General features: G+C 47.0%; 1 protein-coding gene across 1 annotated transcript in view; it reads left to right on the top strand.

The window, feature by feature from the left end:
• Positions 1 to 3,558: 3,558 nt before the first annotated feature.
• The window catches only part of PODN (podocan), a 101,126-nt gene continuing 86,833 nt past the window's right edge, over positions 3,559 to 17,851 (top strand). The window contains exon 1 of the mRNA XM_083157920.1: positions 3,559 to 3,701. The gene's annotated coding sequence lies outside the window, so the exon portion shown is untranslated. The remainder of the gene's footprint in view (positions 3,702 to 17,851) is intronic.

Raw genomic sequence — 17,851 nt, 5'->3', positions numbered from 1 at the left:
TTTTTATTATATTTTCTTAATATTGTGATTTATATTTGTTTATTAAATTTGGTTATTTAATTGATTCACTTGGTATAGTTCATTTTATGTTTTAGCACTCCCTAATAGAACTGGCACTATTGTATTTAGTATTTACAAATAACTTAGACCTAGTTTCAAACACCAATGTAATTGAACATCTAGGGCAGTGGTTCCCAACCCTGGTCCTCAAGTAACCCCAACAGTGCATGTTTTCCAGGTCTCCTCACAGAATCACAAGTGCTATAATTAGCTCCACCTGTGATCTTTTAAAATGTGCCTGAATAATGAGTGCACCTGCCGGGTGACCTGGAAAATGTGCACTGTTGGGAGTACTCGAGGACCAGGGTTGGGAACCACTGATCTAGGGAACAGTGACCACAACATGGTTTCACTGGAAATCATAAAGGACCGTCCAAAATACTAAACTTCAGAAAAGCTAACTGAATTATTCAGAGAAGCCCTAAAAGAAATTGTGTGGGAAGAGGTATTGGAGGGGAAAAATGCTGAGGAAATGTGGGATATACTAAAAAATGTGCTCAAATCATTAACTATTAAATACATACCAAGAGTCAATAGGGGTAAATTTAACAAACAAAAGCCATCATGGTTGGACAAAAAAGTAAGGATAGCAATCTACAATAAAACAAGAGCATTTAAATTCTATAAAAATAACATAAATGAGGAGGCGTTCACCAAGTACAAAGAGTCAAACAAAACTTGTTAAGGGGCAATCAAAGTAGCTAAAAGGGAATATGAAGAGTGCATAGCCACTGAAAGTAATACTAACCCCAAGAAGTTTTTCAAGTACATAAATAGTAAACGTATAATTAAGGACAACATAGGCCCACTAACCGATATCACTGGTAAGAGTTTTACGGAGGATAAGGGAAAAGCAGAACTGTTAAATGAGTTCTTCTCATCAGTGTTTACTAAGGGAGAGCAGACTGTGGAACGCACACATACCACAAATGGGACGAACAAGTTGGACCTCAATATTGATGTCACGACCGAGGAGATAATATTGAGGCTCAGCAAAATCAAAATAAACAAATCACCTGGGCCAGATGGGATTCATCCGAGGACAGTGTTCCCTCTAAGCTGTGCGCACGTGCGCGCGCACACAACTCGACGAGCGTGCGCACAGACATTACAACAGAGCGCACAAAGCAGCAGTGGTCCCTTTTTTGCAGTTGTGGACTCAATTAATGTGTGTTTCAACCATTAACTACATTGTGTACTGTATTTTGAATGTTTAAACATTTAATATCATTTTGAAGTAAAGTTAACACAAATGCTGAACGTCATTTTCCAGTTATATATAAGTGACGCACAAAAATTAAAATTTCCTTCCAAAGTTGCACAGCCAAAATCTTTTGCCGCACACAGCCTTCGTAAAATTAGAGGGAACATTGTCCGAGGATACTAATGAAACTAGCGACCCCTCTATTACATTTTTGATAATTCACTATCATCAGGAAAGGTACCAAAAGACTGGAGAATAGCAGAGGTAGTACCAATATGGAAAAAGGGATGACCCAGCAAATTTACAGACCGGTGAGCTTAACATCAATAGTGGGTAAACTATTTGAAGGATTTTGAAGGGATGGTATCCAGGAATATTTAGACCTTCATAGTTTACTCAGTAATAACCAGCATGGGTTCGTGAAAAATCGTTCATGCCAAACTAATCTACTTGGTTTCTATGAAGAGGTTAGCAAAAACCTTGATAATGGAAACACTGTAGATGTGATTTTCCTAGATTTTGCTAAAGCCTTCGACACAGTACCACACAATGGAGGACCTGGGATTAGGGGCAAATATCTGTAGATGGGTAGGGAACTGGCTGTGTAATAGAGAACAAAGAATGGTCGTGAACAGTGCCATATCTAATATGATACCAGTACTAAGTGGAGTGCCTCAGGGTTCGGTTCTTGAGCCCATTTTATTTAACATTTTTATTAACGATATTGGGATGGGGTTACTCAGCAATGTATCCATCTTTGCGGACGATACAAAACTGAGCAGAGTTATTAAATCATCAGAAGATGTCACCACGCTTCAAAATGATCTTGACAATCTAGACGAGTGGGCAAAAAAGTGGAAGATGAGGTTCAATGTGGACAAATGCAAGCTCATGCACCTTGGGAGACACAACCAGTGCGCTAGTTATAACCTAAGCGGGGAGGAATTGGGTAAATCAGTACTCGAAAAGGATCTAGGAGTCCAAATAGACAACAAACTGGGGTGTAGTGCTCAATGTAATATAGCAACAAAAAAGGCCAACAGAATTCTAGCATGTATTAAGAGGGGAATGGAAACTAGGGACTCAAGGGTAATTATGCCTCTGTACAAATCATTGGTTAGACCGCACCTCGAGTACGGAGTACAATTCTGGGCCCCACACTATAAAAAGGACATCATAGAATTATAAAAAAAATCCAAAGAAGAGCAACTAAGCTTATTAGGGGAATGGAGACTTTAAGCTACGAGGAGAGATTAAACAATTTGGGACTATTTACACTAGAGAAGAGACATTAAAGGGGGGACATGCTCAACATGTACAAATATATCAGGGGCCAATATAAGGAACTGTCACACACCCTTTTTTCTACTAGACAGGAATCTAGGACGCGAGGGCACGAGTTTAGATTAGAATAAAAAAGTTTTTGTTCCCTTAGAGCAGTGTTTTTCAACCACTGTGCCGTGTTACACTAGTGTGCCTTGAGCTGCTCCCAAGTGTGCCCCCAGATCTGCAAATGCCCAAACCAGTTTATAGCCACCACCAGTTCAACTGTTATTTACTGGTCTCTTTTTTTCATGTAAAGGGTCAATGTATTTTAGTTTTGTTACCTGTGGGGACCAGTGTGATTGTTTTTTATATGGAGGCATATAGGTTTGGATTTTTCCTGTGGGGGCCAATGTGTTTTGCCCTGTGGGGATCTCATGGTGTGCCTTGGCAATTTGAAAAATCTTATTTAGTGTGCCGCAAGGTAAAAAGGTTGAAAATCACTGCCTTAGAGGAAAACATTTCTTTACAGTCAGAGCAGTCAAACTATGGAACTCTCTTCCTGGAGAAGTGGTGTGGGCAGACCCTATAAATATGTTTAAAATAAGGCTGGATAAACGTTTATTGGTTAAAAACATCCTCGGGTACGAAAAAGTAACAATCTGTCTTTAAAATATCGGAAAATACTATACAACAAGGGATTAGCTATAACCTAAGTTGAACTAGATGGACGCAGGCCTTTATTCAGCCTCACCTACTATGTAACTATGTAACAGCTGTGGGACGTGCAGCTGGAGTGCCACAGTTTGCCTGCTCTAGAGTTTTCCCATCAGCGGTCCTCCAGGATCTCTGTCACCATGTTTTCCCGATCCTCTGAATATTACAGGTGCAGCGTGTGCTCGGCTCCCAATAGGCCGCAGATGGCACAAATACACCAGACTTTGTCCTTACACTTTAGGAGCTGGGATCTGTATTCTAAGTCTTGCTGCAGCGCCCCCCCCCCCCCCCCCTTTCCGGGCTTCCTGATATTTCCATAACCCCGCACATCTGCCAGGGGAGGCTGGGACATCCCCATCCCACATCTGGGCTGGTTCCTGCTTACTAGGAGGCTGCAATTACAGGGATCCTGGACATGCCATGAAGCGATTGTCAGCTCCTTCTCGGTCTCTGCAAGGTGAGGGCCAGGCCATGTGGGGGAGGCGGAATTGTATGGTGACTTGTCGAGTGTGTGTATAGGACGTGTGTTCTATTCCATTACAGGTGTGTTGTCCCCTGCCTGTGTATTATACAGTACCCCTGCCTGTGTATAAACAGTAACCCTCCCCTGCCTGTTTATTATACAGCAGCACTCCCCTGCCTGTGTATTATACAGTAACCCTCCCCTGCCTGTGTATATACAGTAACCCTCCCCTGTCTGTGTATTATACAGTAACCCTCCCCTGCCTGTGTATTATACAGTACCCCTGCCTGTGTATATACAGTAACCCTCCCCTGCCTGTGTATTATACAGTAGCACTCCCCTGCCTGTGTATATACAGTAACCCTCCCCCTGCCTGTGTATATACAGTAACCCTCCCCTGCCTGTGTATTATACAGTAACCCTCCCCTGCCTGTGTATATACAGTAACCCTCCCCTGCCTGTGTATATACAGTAACCCTCCCCTGCCTGTGTATATACAGTAACCCTCCCCTGCCTGTGTATTATACAGTAACCCTCCCCTGCCTGTGTATATACAGTAACCCTCCCCTGCCTGTGTATTATACAGTAACCCTCCCCTGCCTGTGTATATACAGTAACCCTCCCCTGCCTGTGTATTATACAGTCGCCCTCCCCTGTTCCCCAGCCTGTGTATATACAGTAACCCTCCCCTGCCTGTGTATTATACAGTAGCACTACCCTGCCTGTGTATATACAGTAACCCTCCCCTGCCTGTGTATTATACAGTAGCACTCCCCTGCCTGTGTATATACAGTAACCCTCCCCTGCCTGTGTATATACAGTAACCCTCCCATGCCTGTGTATATACAGTAACCCTCCCCTATTCCCCTGTCTGTGTATATACAGTAACCCTCCCCTGCCTGTGTATATACAGTAACCCTCCCCTGCTCCCCTGCCTGTGTATATACAGTAACCCTCCCCTGCCTGTGTATTATACAGTCACCCTCCCCTGTTCCCCAGCCTGTGTATATACAGTAACCCTCCCCTGCCTGTGTATATACAGTAACCCTCCACTGTTCCCCTGCCTGTGTATATACAGTAACCCTCCCCGGCCTGTGTATATACAGTAACCCTCCCCTGCCTGTGTATATACAATAACCCTCCCCTGTTCCCCTGCCTGTGTATATACAGTAACCCTCCCCTGCCAGTGTATTATACAGTCGCCGTCCCCTGTTCCCCAGCCTGTGTATATACAGTAACCCTCCCCTGCCTGTGTATATACAGTAACCCTCCCCTGCCTGTGTATATACAGTAACCCTCCCCTGTTCCCCAGCCTGTGTATATACAGTAACCCTCCCCTGCCTGTGTATTATACAGTCCCCCTCCCCTGTTCCCCAGCCTGTGCATATACAGTAACCCTCCCCTGCCTGTGTATTATACAGTCGCCCTCCCCTGTTCCCCAGCCTGTGTATATACAGTAACCCTCCCCTGCCTGTGTATTATACAGTAGTACTACCCTGCCTGTGTATATACAGTAACCCTCCCCTGCCTGTGTATTATACAGTAACCCTCCCCTGCCTGTGTATATACAGTAACCCTCCCCTGCCTGTGTATATACAGTAACCCTCAGCTGTCTGTGTATTATACAGTAGCACTCCCCTGTCTGTGTATTATACAGTAACCCTCCCCTGCCTGTGTATTATACAGTAACCCTCCCCTGTCTGTGTGTTATACAGTAACCCTCCCCTGCCTGTGTATTATACAGTCACCCTCCCCTGCCTGTGTATTATACAGCAGCACTCCCCTGCCTGTGTATATACAGTAACCCTCAGCTGTCTGTGTTTTATACAGTAACCCTCCCCTGCCTGTGTATTATACGGTAGCCCTCCCCTGCCTGTGTATATACAGTAACCCTCCCCTGCCTGTGTATATACAGTAGCCCTCCCCTGCCAGTGTATATACAATAACCCTCCCCTGCCAGTGTATATACAGTAACCCTCCCCTGCCTGTGTATTATACAGTAACCCTCAGCTGTCTGTGTATTATACAGTAACCCTCCCCTGCCTGTGTATTATACGGGAGCCCTCCCCTGCCTGTGTATTTACAGTAACCCTCCCCTGCCTGTGTATTATACAGTAGCACTCCCCTGCCTGTGTATTATACAGTAGCCCTCCCCTGCCTGTGTATTATACAGTAGCCCTCCCCTGTCTGTGTATTATACAGTAGCCCTCCCCTGCCTGTCCCCTGCCTGTGTATATACAGTAACCCACCCCTGCCTGTGTATTATACAGTAGCACTCCTCTGCCTGTGTATATACAGTAACCCTCAGCTGTTTGTGTATTATACAGTAGCCCTTCCCTGCCTGTGTATATACAGTAACCCTCCCCTGCCTGTGTATTATACAGTAGCACTCCCCTGCCTGTGTATTATACAGTAAACCTCCCCTGCCTGTGTATTATACAGAAGCACTCCCCTACCTGTGTATTATACAGTAGCCCTCCCTTACCTGTGTATTATACAGTAGCACTCCCCTGCCTGTGTATATACAGTAACCCTCCCCTGCCTGTGTATTATCCAGTAGCACTCCCCTGCCTGTGTATTATACAGTAGCACTCCCCTGCCTGTGTATTATACAGTAACCCTCCCCTGCCTGTGTATATACAGTAACCCTCCCCTGCCAGTGTATATACAGTAACCCTCCCCTGCCTGTGTATATACAGTAACCCTCCCCTGCCTGTGTATTATGCAGCAGCACTCCCCTGTCTGTGTATATACAGTAGCACTCCCCTGCCTGTGTATTATACAGTAGCACTCCCCTGCCTGTGTATTATACAGTAGCCCTCCCCTGCCTGTGTATTATACAGTAGCCCTCCCCTGCCTGTGTATTATACAGTAGCACTCCCCTGCCTGTGTAATATACAGCAACCATCCCCTGTCTATGTATTATACAGTAGCCCTCCCCTGCCTGTGTATTATACAGTAGCACTCCCCTGCCTGTGTATTATACAGCAAACCTCAGCTGTTTGTGTATTATACAGTAGCCCTCCCCTGCCTGTGTATATACAGTAACCCTCCCCTGCCTGTGTATTATACAGTAGCACTCCCCTGCCTGTGTATTATACAGTAAACCTCCCCTGCCTGTGTATTATACAGAAGCACTCCCCTACCTGTGTATTATACAGTAGCCCTCCCCTGCCTGTGTATTATACAGTAGCACTCCCCTGCCTGTGTATATACAGTAGCACTCCCCTACCTGTGTATTATAGAGTAGCCCTCCCCTGCCTGTGTATTATACAGTAACCCTCCCCTACCTGTGTATATACAGTAACCCTCCCCTGCCAGTGTATATACAGTAACCCTCCCCTACCTGTGTATATACAGTAACCCTCCCCTGCCTGTGTATTATATAGTAGCACTCCCCTGCCTGTGTATTATACAGTAAACCTCAGCTGTCTGTGTATTATACAGCAGCACTTCCCTACCTGTGTATATACAGTAGCACTCCCGTGTCTGTGTATTATACAGTAGCACTCCCTGCCTGTGTATTATACAGTAACCCTCAGCTGTCTGTGTATTATGCAGCAGCACTCCCTGCCTGTGTATTATACAGTAACCCTCAGCTGTCTGTGTATTATACAGCAGCACTCCCCTACCTGTGTATATACAGTAGCACTCCCGTGTCTGTGTATTATACAGTAGCACTCACTGCCTGTGTATTATACAGTAGCACTCCCCTGCCTGTGTATAATACAGTAGCACTCCCCTGCCTGTGTATATACGGTAACCCTCCCCTGCCTGTGTATTATACAGCAGCACTCCCCTACCTGTGTATATACAGTAACCCTCCCCTGCCTGTGTATTATACAGCAGCACTCCCCTACCTGTGTATATACAGTAACCCTCCCCTGCCTGTGTATTATACAGCAGCACTCCCCTACCTGTGTATTATACAGTAGCACTCCCCTGCCTGTGTATTATACAGTAGCCCTCCCCTGCCAGTGTATTATACAGCAGCACTCCCCACCTGTGTATTATACAGTAGCACTCCCCTGCCTGTGTATTATACAGTAGCCCTCCCCTGCCAGTGTATATACAGTTACCCTCCCCTACCTGTGTATTATACAGTAGCACTCCCCTGTTCCCCTGTCTGTGCATTATACAGTAGCCCTCCCCTGCCAGTGTATATACAGTAACCCTCCCCTACCTGTGTATATACAGTAACCCTCCCCTGCCTGTGTATATACAGTAACCCTCCCCTGCCTGTGTATATACAGTAGCCCTCCCCTGCCTGTGTACATACAGTAGCCCTCCCCTGCCTGTGTATTATACGGTAGCCCTCCCCTGCCTGTGTATATACAGTAGCCCTCCCCTGCCTGTGTATTATACAGTAGCCCTCCCCTGCCTGTGTATATACAGCAGCACTCCCCTGCCAGTGTATATACAGTAATCCTCCCCTACCTGCGTATATACAGTAACCCTCCCCTGCCTGTGTATATACAGTAACCCTCTCCTGCCTGTGTATTATATAGTAGCACTCCCCTGCCTGTGTATTATACAGTAAACCTCAGCTGTCTGTGTATTATACAGCAGCACTCCCCTACCTGTGTATATACAGTAGCACTCCCGTGGCTGTGTATTATACAGTAGCACTCCCTGCCTGTGTATTATACAGTAGCACTCCCCTGCCTGTGTATTATACAGTAGCACTCCCCTCCCTGTGTATATACTGTAACCCTCCCCTGTCTGTGTATTATACAGTAGCCCTCCCCTGCCTGTGTATTATACAGCAGCACTCCCCTGCCTGTGTATATACAGTAACCCTCCCCTGCCTGTGTATTATACAGCAGCACTCCCCTACCTGTGTATTATACAGTAGCACTCCCCTGCCTGTGTATTATACAGTAGCCCTCCCCTGCCAGTGTATTATACAGCAGCACTCCCCACCTGTGTATTATACAGTAGCACTCCCCTGACTGTGTATTATACAGTAGCCCTCCCCTGCCAGTGTATATACAGTTACCCTCCCCTACCTGTGTATTATACAGTAGCACTCCCCTGTTCCCCTGTCTGTGTATTATACAGTAACCCTCCCCTACCTATGTATTATACAGTAGCTCTCCCCTGCCAGTGTATATACAGTAACCCTCCCCTACCTGTGTATATACAGTAACCCTCCCCTGCCTGTGTATATACAGTAACCCTCCCCTGCCTGTGTATATACAGTAGCCCTCCCCTGCCTGTGTACATACAGTAGCCCTCCCCTGCCTGTGTATTATACAGTAGCACTCCCCTGCTTGTGTATTATACAGCAGCACTCCCCTACCTGTGTATTATACGGTAGCACTCCCCTGCCTGTGTATTATACGGCAGCACTCCCCTACCTGTGTATATACAGTAGCACTCCCCTGCCTGTGTATTATACAGTAGCCCTCCCCTGCCAGTGTATTATACAGCAGCACTCCCCACCTGTGTATTATACAGTAGCACTCCCCTGCCTGTGTATTATACAGTAGCCCTCCCCTGCCAGTGTATATACAGTTACCCTCCCCTACCTGTGTATTATACAGTAGCACTCCCCTGTTCCCCTGTCTGTGTATTATACAGTAACCCTCCCCTACCTATGTATTATACAGCAGCACTCCCCTGCCAGTGTATATACAGTAACCCTCCCCTACCTGTGTATATACAGTAGCACTCCCCTGTCTGTGTATTATACAGTAGCACTCCCCTGCCTGTGTATTATACAGCAGCACTCCCCTGCCTGTGTATTATACAGCAGCACTCCCCTACCTGTGTATATACAGCAGCACTCCCCTACCTGTGTATATACAGTAGCACTCCCCTGCCTGTGTATTATACGGTGGCCCTCCCCTGCCTGTATATATACAGTAGCACTCCCCTACCTGTGTATATACAGTAGCACTCCCCTGCCTGTGTATATACAGCAGCACTCCCCTACCTGTGTATTATACAGCAGCACTCTCCTCCCTGTGTATATACAGTAGCACTCCCCTGCCTGTGTATATACAGTAGCACTCCCCTACCTGTGTATATACAGTAGCACTCCCCTACCTGTGTATTATACAGCAGCACTCCCCTACCTGTGTATTATACGGTAGCACTCCCCTACCTGTGTATTATACAGCAGCACTCCCCTACCTGTGTATATACAACAGCACTCTCCTACCTGTGTATATACAGCAGCACTCCCCTGCCTGTGTATATACAGTAGCACTCCCCTACCTGTGTATATACAGTAGCACTCCCCTGCCTGTGTATATACAGTAGCACCCCCCTGCCTGTGTATATACAGTAGCACTTCCCTGCCTGTGTATATACAGTAGCACTCCCCTGCCTGTGTATATACAGTAGCACTCCCCTGCCTGTGTATATACAGTAGCACTCCCCTGCCTGTGTATATACAGTAGCCCTCCCCTGCCTGTGTATATACAGTAGCCCTCCCCTGCCTGTGTATATACACTGTAGAACACCACTTTTTTGGTTAGAATTAGCATACCTGCCTGGGAGAAGCCCGGAGATGAGTGAAAGGGGGCGGGATGAGGCTACGTGTCAGGGGGCGGGGCGAGTCTGAAGGCACCATGCCCCGTTACATAAGTCAGCAGTGGCAATTCGCAGGTCTGTGAATTGGGGGAGGGGCTAAAATGACGTGATTGGCTTTTTTTTAGCCCTGTCCCCTCCCCGCGTACCCACTAAATTCAAGATTTTATGCCATGGAGAAGGGGGGTGGCAGGGGTGGTGCGGAATGCTTGTCCACCTTCCCAGGGGCCAGGAGTTGTGGAAGCCTCAGTATGGGACTGGGATTGTTATCGTTATATATACAATTACAGGCTAGTGCTGCTCCTCACCTGTATATGGTGTTATGGGTGCTGGTGGCCACTAGATGGCGATTCAAGTGTTGCTCAGTTGCGCGCGCACCGCTGCGAGCATTAACCACAGTGTTACATTGTTCCATCAGTCTGAGGGGCTGGGAACTAGTCTCTGTGTGTGTGTGTGTGTGTATATATATATATACAGAGAGAGAGAGGGATGGACGGCGGCACTCACAGGTCATGTGACAAGGAAACAAGGACACAGCGGTCACGAGCTGTCATTGTGACCTGTGAGTGCCGCCGTCCATCCATCTCTACACATTGCTACTTGCTTATCTTGGAAGGCACCCAGGCATACAGTATATTGGAGGTTACTTCTGGACTGCCGATCTCCCCCTGTGTTTATATATATATATATATCCAGAATAACCGGGCACTCAGGACTCCAAGCAGCAGTGAAAACAAGACCAAATTTATTCCATCTGTGGTCTCAAACAGTCATCGTTTCGGGGGCCGGACCCCGTCGTCAGGACAAGAAGTAGACCAGTAGACATATTGTGGGCCGCAGACTGTTGCAGCTCTCTGTTGGTTGGCACCAGGACAAGGTATTCTGACATTGCAGCGCACATAAGCCCCGAGTGACGGCTCTGTCCTCCATGCTATATATATATATATATATATATATATATACAATGATGTCAGCTGTATTTGTTGGTGTAATATAGAGGCACCCCACTTCCGTGTGTGTGTTATTTTTGGGGTGAGGGTTTGTGCTTTTTTTGTGTGAAATTTTTGCAGCGGGGGGAGTTTTTGCATTTTCTGTGTGTGTGTGTGTGTGTGTATATGTATATATAATATATATATATATATACATGCACCCCACTTCTGTGTGTAGAACATGCTCAGTATTTACAACATGCCTGAATCCCCCACTGAACTCTACAAACCTCAGCCAGATGCTTTCCCTGCCATCTATAGCCGGGGTTCCCACCTCCAGTCCCCAGGATCCCCAGTAGCTCTGTATGTGGAAGCAGGTGGCATCATTCTGACCTAGAAAAGTAGATGAACTCGCCTGTGCATGAATAAAGAAATCCAGAAAACATGACCTGTTGGGGGTACTTGGGGGCTGAAGATCAGAGCCACTGCCTTATATGGTGCTTTCCAGAGGCGTAACTAGACCAGGGTTGCCTACTTTTGAAAAATAATTTTAGGGAGAAAAGTAAAAGCCAAGGGGCGGGCCTTGCGTCACCAGGGGGCAGGCCTTGCGTCGACAGGGGGAGGGCCTAGCATCACCAGGGGGCGGGCCTACAGTACGTTTGATAAGCATGCAGACAGATTTGGGAATGAAATATGGTTGTGTATTAATTTGGTCCGCAACCAATCAGAAAAATATATTTGTTGATCGCCTGCACTGTAGTCCTCAAAGGGTCACATGGTTCTGTGATGTGCCCTATGCCCCTATATGAATAGCATAACATATGAGTGACAAAACATATGAATGACAAAACATGTAACATACTTTCTGGAGGAGGGAGGAGAACAGACCCGAGGGAGAGGATATTAATGCAGCAACTTTGCTGCTTGCTGGGCACTGTTTTCTTTAAGGCAAGGGTTAAGGGGATATCTGCTGTCCTGGCTAGTGAACTGTGATACACAGAAGCCAGAGCAAGGAACTCACACTAGTAATTACCTTACTTCTGCAGTCTCCGTGTGCTGCCTGAAAGCACGGAGCCGCCTGTCACTGTGTGCTGCTGCTGCTGGAAAAGGCATCACTACTAGTAGCTGTACACTGCCTGAAAGACGGAAGTGGAAGCCGCTGTCACCCGTTGCTGATAGGGAGGGACGGCTTCACTTGCACACTGTACTGTGTGCCCGGCCGTACGTGGAGATCAGGGAGGTCTCCACTCTCCTAACTAAAGCAGCAGCTGCGGGAGAAAGGGTCCGTCTTCCGGGAGTCCGTGAGATATCCCATGATTCGGGAGTCTCACGGACATTCCGGGAGAGTCGGCAGCCCTGAACTAGACATTCATAGGCCCCATAGCAAAAGTTTGTATGGGCCCCCTATTTAGCAACTGTTGGTAATAAATGAATATAGCACATATACCTTAGACTGTAAAGATGGGCCCCCTTCAGCTCTGGGCCCCATAGCAGTTGCACCCCTTGCACCAATGGTAGTTACGCCTTTGGTGCTTTCATAATGTCATGTATGAATCAAAGTCATTCTATAAATATGTACAGCCGAGTGGAGTCTGTAGCACAGACGTCCTGCATCTGGCGGCCATACAAGGTGCATTGTGTCCTCTCTGTGCACTGTAACATCCTCCCCCACTGCCATGGTGTGCAATGTGAGCTGAGGGCCAGTGTCCAACAATATTAAACCAGAGAGATTTTGTAAAGGGGATCATCAATTTTACGGGGATAGCTAAATATGACAACTGTATGCAGGTACATGAGTCTGGCTTCTTACTCAGAAAATGGTAATAGTAAAACAATTAAATTAAGCAGGATCATTAAATTATTATTGTACAAATATTGATGACACAAATGTCAATTGTATTTTGCCTGTGCCAGTGTGATTTTAGTCATGAAATAGGCTGGCAAAGGGGCATGGGTCCCAGATTTCATCATTGTGAATAAGTAGCTGGTATCCTGCAAGGGTTAAACAGTGTTGGTCAAACAGTATGAGACTTGGAACCCACACAGGGGGGTCACTTACATATGACCCACCTGCAAATGACTGACCAACAAGGATTTGAGCAGAAATACGGCACTAAAGTGGGCATGGGTCCCAGATGTTATCACCCTTGCGGTACGCGTCCCACGGCCTTTTTATACCCCCAATATCCACGTCGGCGTGGAGTTGATGTTATATAGTGTGGCGAGCGCAGCGAGCCCCGCGTATTACTTTACATGTATTCCACGTGCGCTCGCCACACTATATAAAATCAACTTCACGCCGACGTGGTAAGTGGGGGTATGAAAAGGTCAGAGGATGTGCACCGCCGCCCCTCGTTGGGGCGGCGTATATATAACGCATGGTGGGAATAGAACCCATGACCTCAGCGCTGTGAGGCAGTAATGCTATAACCATTACACCATCCGTACTGCCCCGTATATATATAACACATGGTGGGGATAGAACCCATGACCTCAGCACTGTGAGGCAGTAATGTAACCATTACACCATCCGTACTGCCCCGTATATATAACACATGGTGGGAATAGAACACATGACCTCAGCGCTGTGAGGCAGTAATGTAACCATTACACCGTCCGTACTGCCCTGTATATATAACACATGGTGGGGATAGAACCCATGACCTCAGTGCTGTGAGGCAGTAATGCTCACCATTGCACCATCCGTACTGTCCCGTATATATAGCACATGGTGGGGATAGAACCCATGACCTCAGCGCTGTGAGGCAGTAATGCTCACCATTACACCATCCGTACTGTCCCGTATATATAGCACATGGTGGGGATAGAACCCATGACCTCAGTGCTGTGAGGCAGTAATGCTCACCATTACACCATCCGTACTGCCCCGTATATATAACACATGGTGGGAATAGAACACATGACCTCAGCGCTGTGAGGCAGTAATGTAACCATTACATCGTCCGTACTGCCCTGTATATATAACACATGGTGGGGATAGAACCCATGACCTCAGTGTTGTGAGGCAGTAATGTAACCATTACACCGTCCGTGCTGCCCTGTATATATAACACATGGTGGGAATAGAACCCATGACCTCAGTGCTGTGAGGCGGTAATGCTAACCATTACACCGTCCGTACTGCCCTGTATATATAACACATGGTGGGGATAGAACCCATGACCTCAGTGCTGTGAGGCAGTAATGCTAACCATTACACCATCCGTACTGCCCCGTATATATAACGCATGGTGGGAATAGAACCCATGACCTCAGCGCTGTGAGGCAGTAATGCTAACCATTACACCATCCGTACTGCCCCGTATATATAACACATGGTGGGAATAGAACACATGACCTCAGCGCTGTTAAGGCAGTAATGTAACCATTACACCGTCCGTACTGCCCTGTATATATAACACATGGTGGGGATAGAACCCATGACCTCAGTGCTGTGAGGCAGTAATGCTCACCATTACACCATCCGTACTGTCCCGTATATATAGCACATGGTGGGGATAGAACCCATGACCTCAGCGCTGTGAGGCAGTAATGCTCACCATTACACCATCCGTACTGTCCCGTATATATAGCACATGGTGGGGATAGAACTCATGACCTCAGTGCTGTGAGGCAGTAATGCTCACCATTACACCATCCGTACTGCCCCGTATATATAACACATGGTGGGAATAGAACACATGACCTCAGCGCTGTGAGGCAGTAATGTAACCATTACACCGTCCGTACTGCCCTGTATATATAACACATGGTGGGGATAGAACCCATGACCTCAGTGTTGTGAGGCAGTAATGTAACCATTACACCGTCCGTGCTGCCCTGTATATATAACACATGGTGGGAATAGAACCCATGACCTCAGTGCTGTGAGGCGGTAATGCTAACCATTACACCGTCCGTACTGCCCTGTATATATAACACATGGTGGGGATAGAACCCATGACCTCAGTGCTGTGAGGCAGTAATGCTAACCATTACACCATCCGTACTGCCCCGTATATATAACGCATGGTGGGAATAGAACCCATGACCTCAGCGCTGTGAGGCAGTAATGCTAACCATTACACCATCCGTACTGCCCCGTATATATAACACATTGTGGGAATAGAACCCATGACCTCAGTGTTGTGAGGCAGTAATGCTCACCATTACACCGTCCGTACTGTCCCGTATATATAGCACATGGTGGGGATAGAACCCATGACCTCAGCGCTGTGAGGCAGTAATGCTAACCATTACACCATCCGTACTGCCCCGTATATATAACACATGGTGGGAATAGAACCCATGACCTCAGTGCTGTGAGGCAGTAATGCTCACCATTACACCATCCGTACTGCCCCGTATATATAACACATGGTGGGAATAGAACACATGACCTCAGCGCTGTGAGGCAGTAATGTAACCATTACACCGTCCGTACTGCCCTGTATATATAACACATGGTGGGGATAGAACCCATGACCTCAGTGCTGTGAGGCAGTAATGTAACCATTACACCGTCCGTGCTGCCCTGTATATATAACACATGGTGGGAATAGAACCCATGACCTCAGTGCTGTGAGGCGGTAATGCTAACCATTACACCGTCCGTACTGCCCTGTATATATAACACATGGTGGGGATAGAACCCATGACCTCAGTGCTGTGAGGCAGTAATGCTAACCATTACACCATCCGTACTGCCCCGTATATATAACACATGGTGGGGATAGAACCCATGACCTCAGCGCTGTGAGGCAGTAATGCTAACCATTACACCGTCCGTGCTGCCCCGTATATATAACACATGGTGGGGATAGACCTCAGTGCTGTGAGGCAGTAATGCTAACCATTACACCATCCGTACTGCCCCGTATATATATAACACATGGTGGGAATAGAACCCATGATCTCAGTGCTGTGAGGCTGTAATGCTAACCATTACACCATCCGTACTGCCCCGTATATATAACACATGGTGGGAATAGAACTCATGACCTCAGTGCTGTGAGGCTGTAATGCTAACCATTACACCATCCGTACTGCCCCGTATATATAGCACATGGTGGGGATAGAACCCATGACCTCAGCAGTAATGCAGTAATGCTAACCATTACACCGCCCGTACTGCCCCGTATATATAACACATGGTGGGAATAGAACCCATGATCTCTGCGCTGTGAGGCAGTAATGCTAACCATTACACCGTCCGTACTGCCCTGTATATATAACGCATGGTGGGAATAGAACCCCTGACCTTAGCGCTGTGAGGCAGTAATGCTAACCATTACACCATCCGTACTGCCCCGTATATATAGCACATGGTGGGGATAGAACCCATGACCTCAGCAGTAATACAGTAATGCTAACCATTACACCATCCGTACTGCCCCGTATATATAACGCATTGTGGGAATAGAACCCATGACCTCAGCGCTGTGAGGCAGTAATGCTATAACCATTACACCATCCGTACTGCCCCGTATATATATAACACATGGTGGGGATAGAACCCATGACCTCAGCACTGTGAGGCAGTAATGTAACCATTACACCATCCGTACTGCCCCGTATATATAACACATGGTGGGAATAGAACACATGACCTCAGCGCTGTGAGGCAGTAATGTAACCATTACACCGTCCGTACTGCCCTGTATATATAACACATGGTGGGGATAGAACCCATGACCTCAGTGCTGTGAGGCAGTAATGCTCACCATTGCACCATCCGTACTGTCCCGTATATATAGCACATGGTGGGGATAGAACCCATGACCTCAGCGCTGTGAGGCAGTAATGCTCACCATTACACCATCCGTACTGTCCCGTATATATAGCACATGGTGGGGATAGAACCCATGACCTCAGTGCTGTGAGGCAGTAATGCTCACCATTACACCATCCGTACTGCCCCGTATATATAACACATGGTGGGAATAGAACACATGACCTCAGCGCTGTGAGGCAGTAATGTAACCATTACATCGTCCGTACTGCCCTGTATATATAACACATGGTGGGGATAGAACCCATGACCTCAGTGTTGTGAGGCAGTAATGTAACCATTACACCGTCCGTGCTGCCCTGTATATATAACACATGGTGGGAATAGAACCCATGACCTCAGTGCTGTGAGGCGGTAATGCTAACCATTACACCGTCCGTACTGCCCTGTATATATAACACATGGTGGGGATAGAACCCATGACCTCAGTGCTGTGAGGCAGTAATGCTAACCATTACACCATCCGTACTGCCCCGTATATATAACGCATGGTGGGAATAGAACCCATGACCTCAGCGCTGTGAGGCAGTAATGCTAACCATTACACCATCCGTACTGCCCCGTATATATAACACATGGTGGGAATAGAACACATGACCTCAGCGCTGTTAAGGCAGTAATGTAACCATTACACCGTCCGTACTGCCCTGTATATATAACACATGGTGGGGATAGAACCCATGACCTCAGTGCTGTGAGGCAGTAATGCTCACCATTACACCATCCGTACTGTCCCGTATATATAGCACATGGTGGGGATAGAACCCATGACCTCAGCGCTGTGAGGCAGTAATGCTCACCATTACACCATCCGTACTGTCCCGTATATATAGCACATGGTGGGGATAGAACTCATGACCTCAGTGCTGTGAGGCAGTAATGCTCAC

This window comes from Crinia signifera, chromosome 8, assembly GCF_055691185.1.
Source record: "Crinia signifera chromosome 8, ASM5569118v1, whole genome shotgun sequence".
In the NCBI taxonomy this organism is placed as follows: Eukaryota; Metazoa; Chordata; class Amphibia; order Anura; family Myobatrachidae; genus Crinia; species Crinia signifera.
This window is presented reverse-complemented; position numbering and strand designations above follow the sequence as displayed.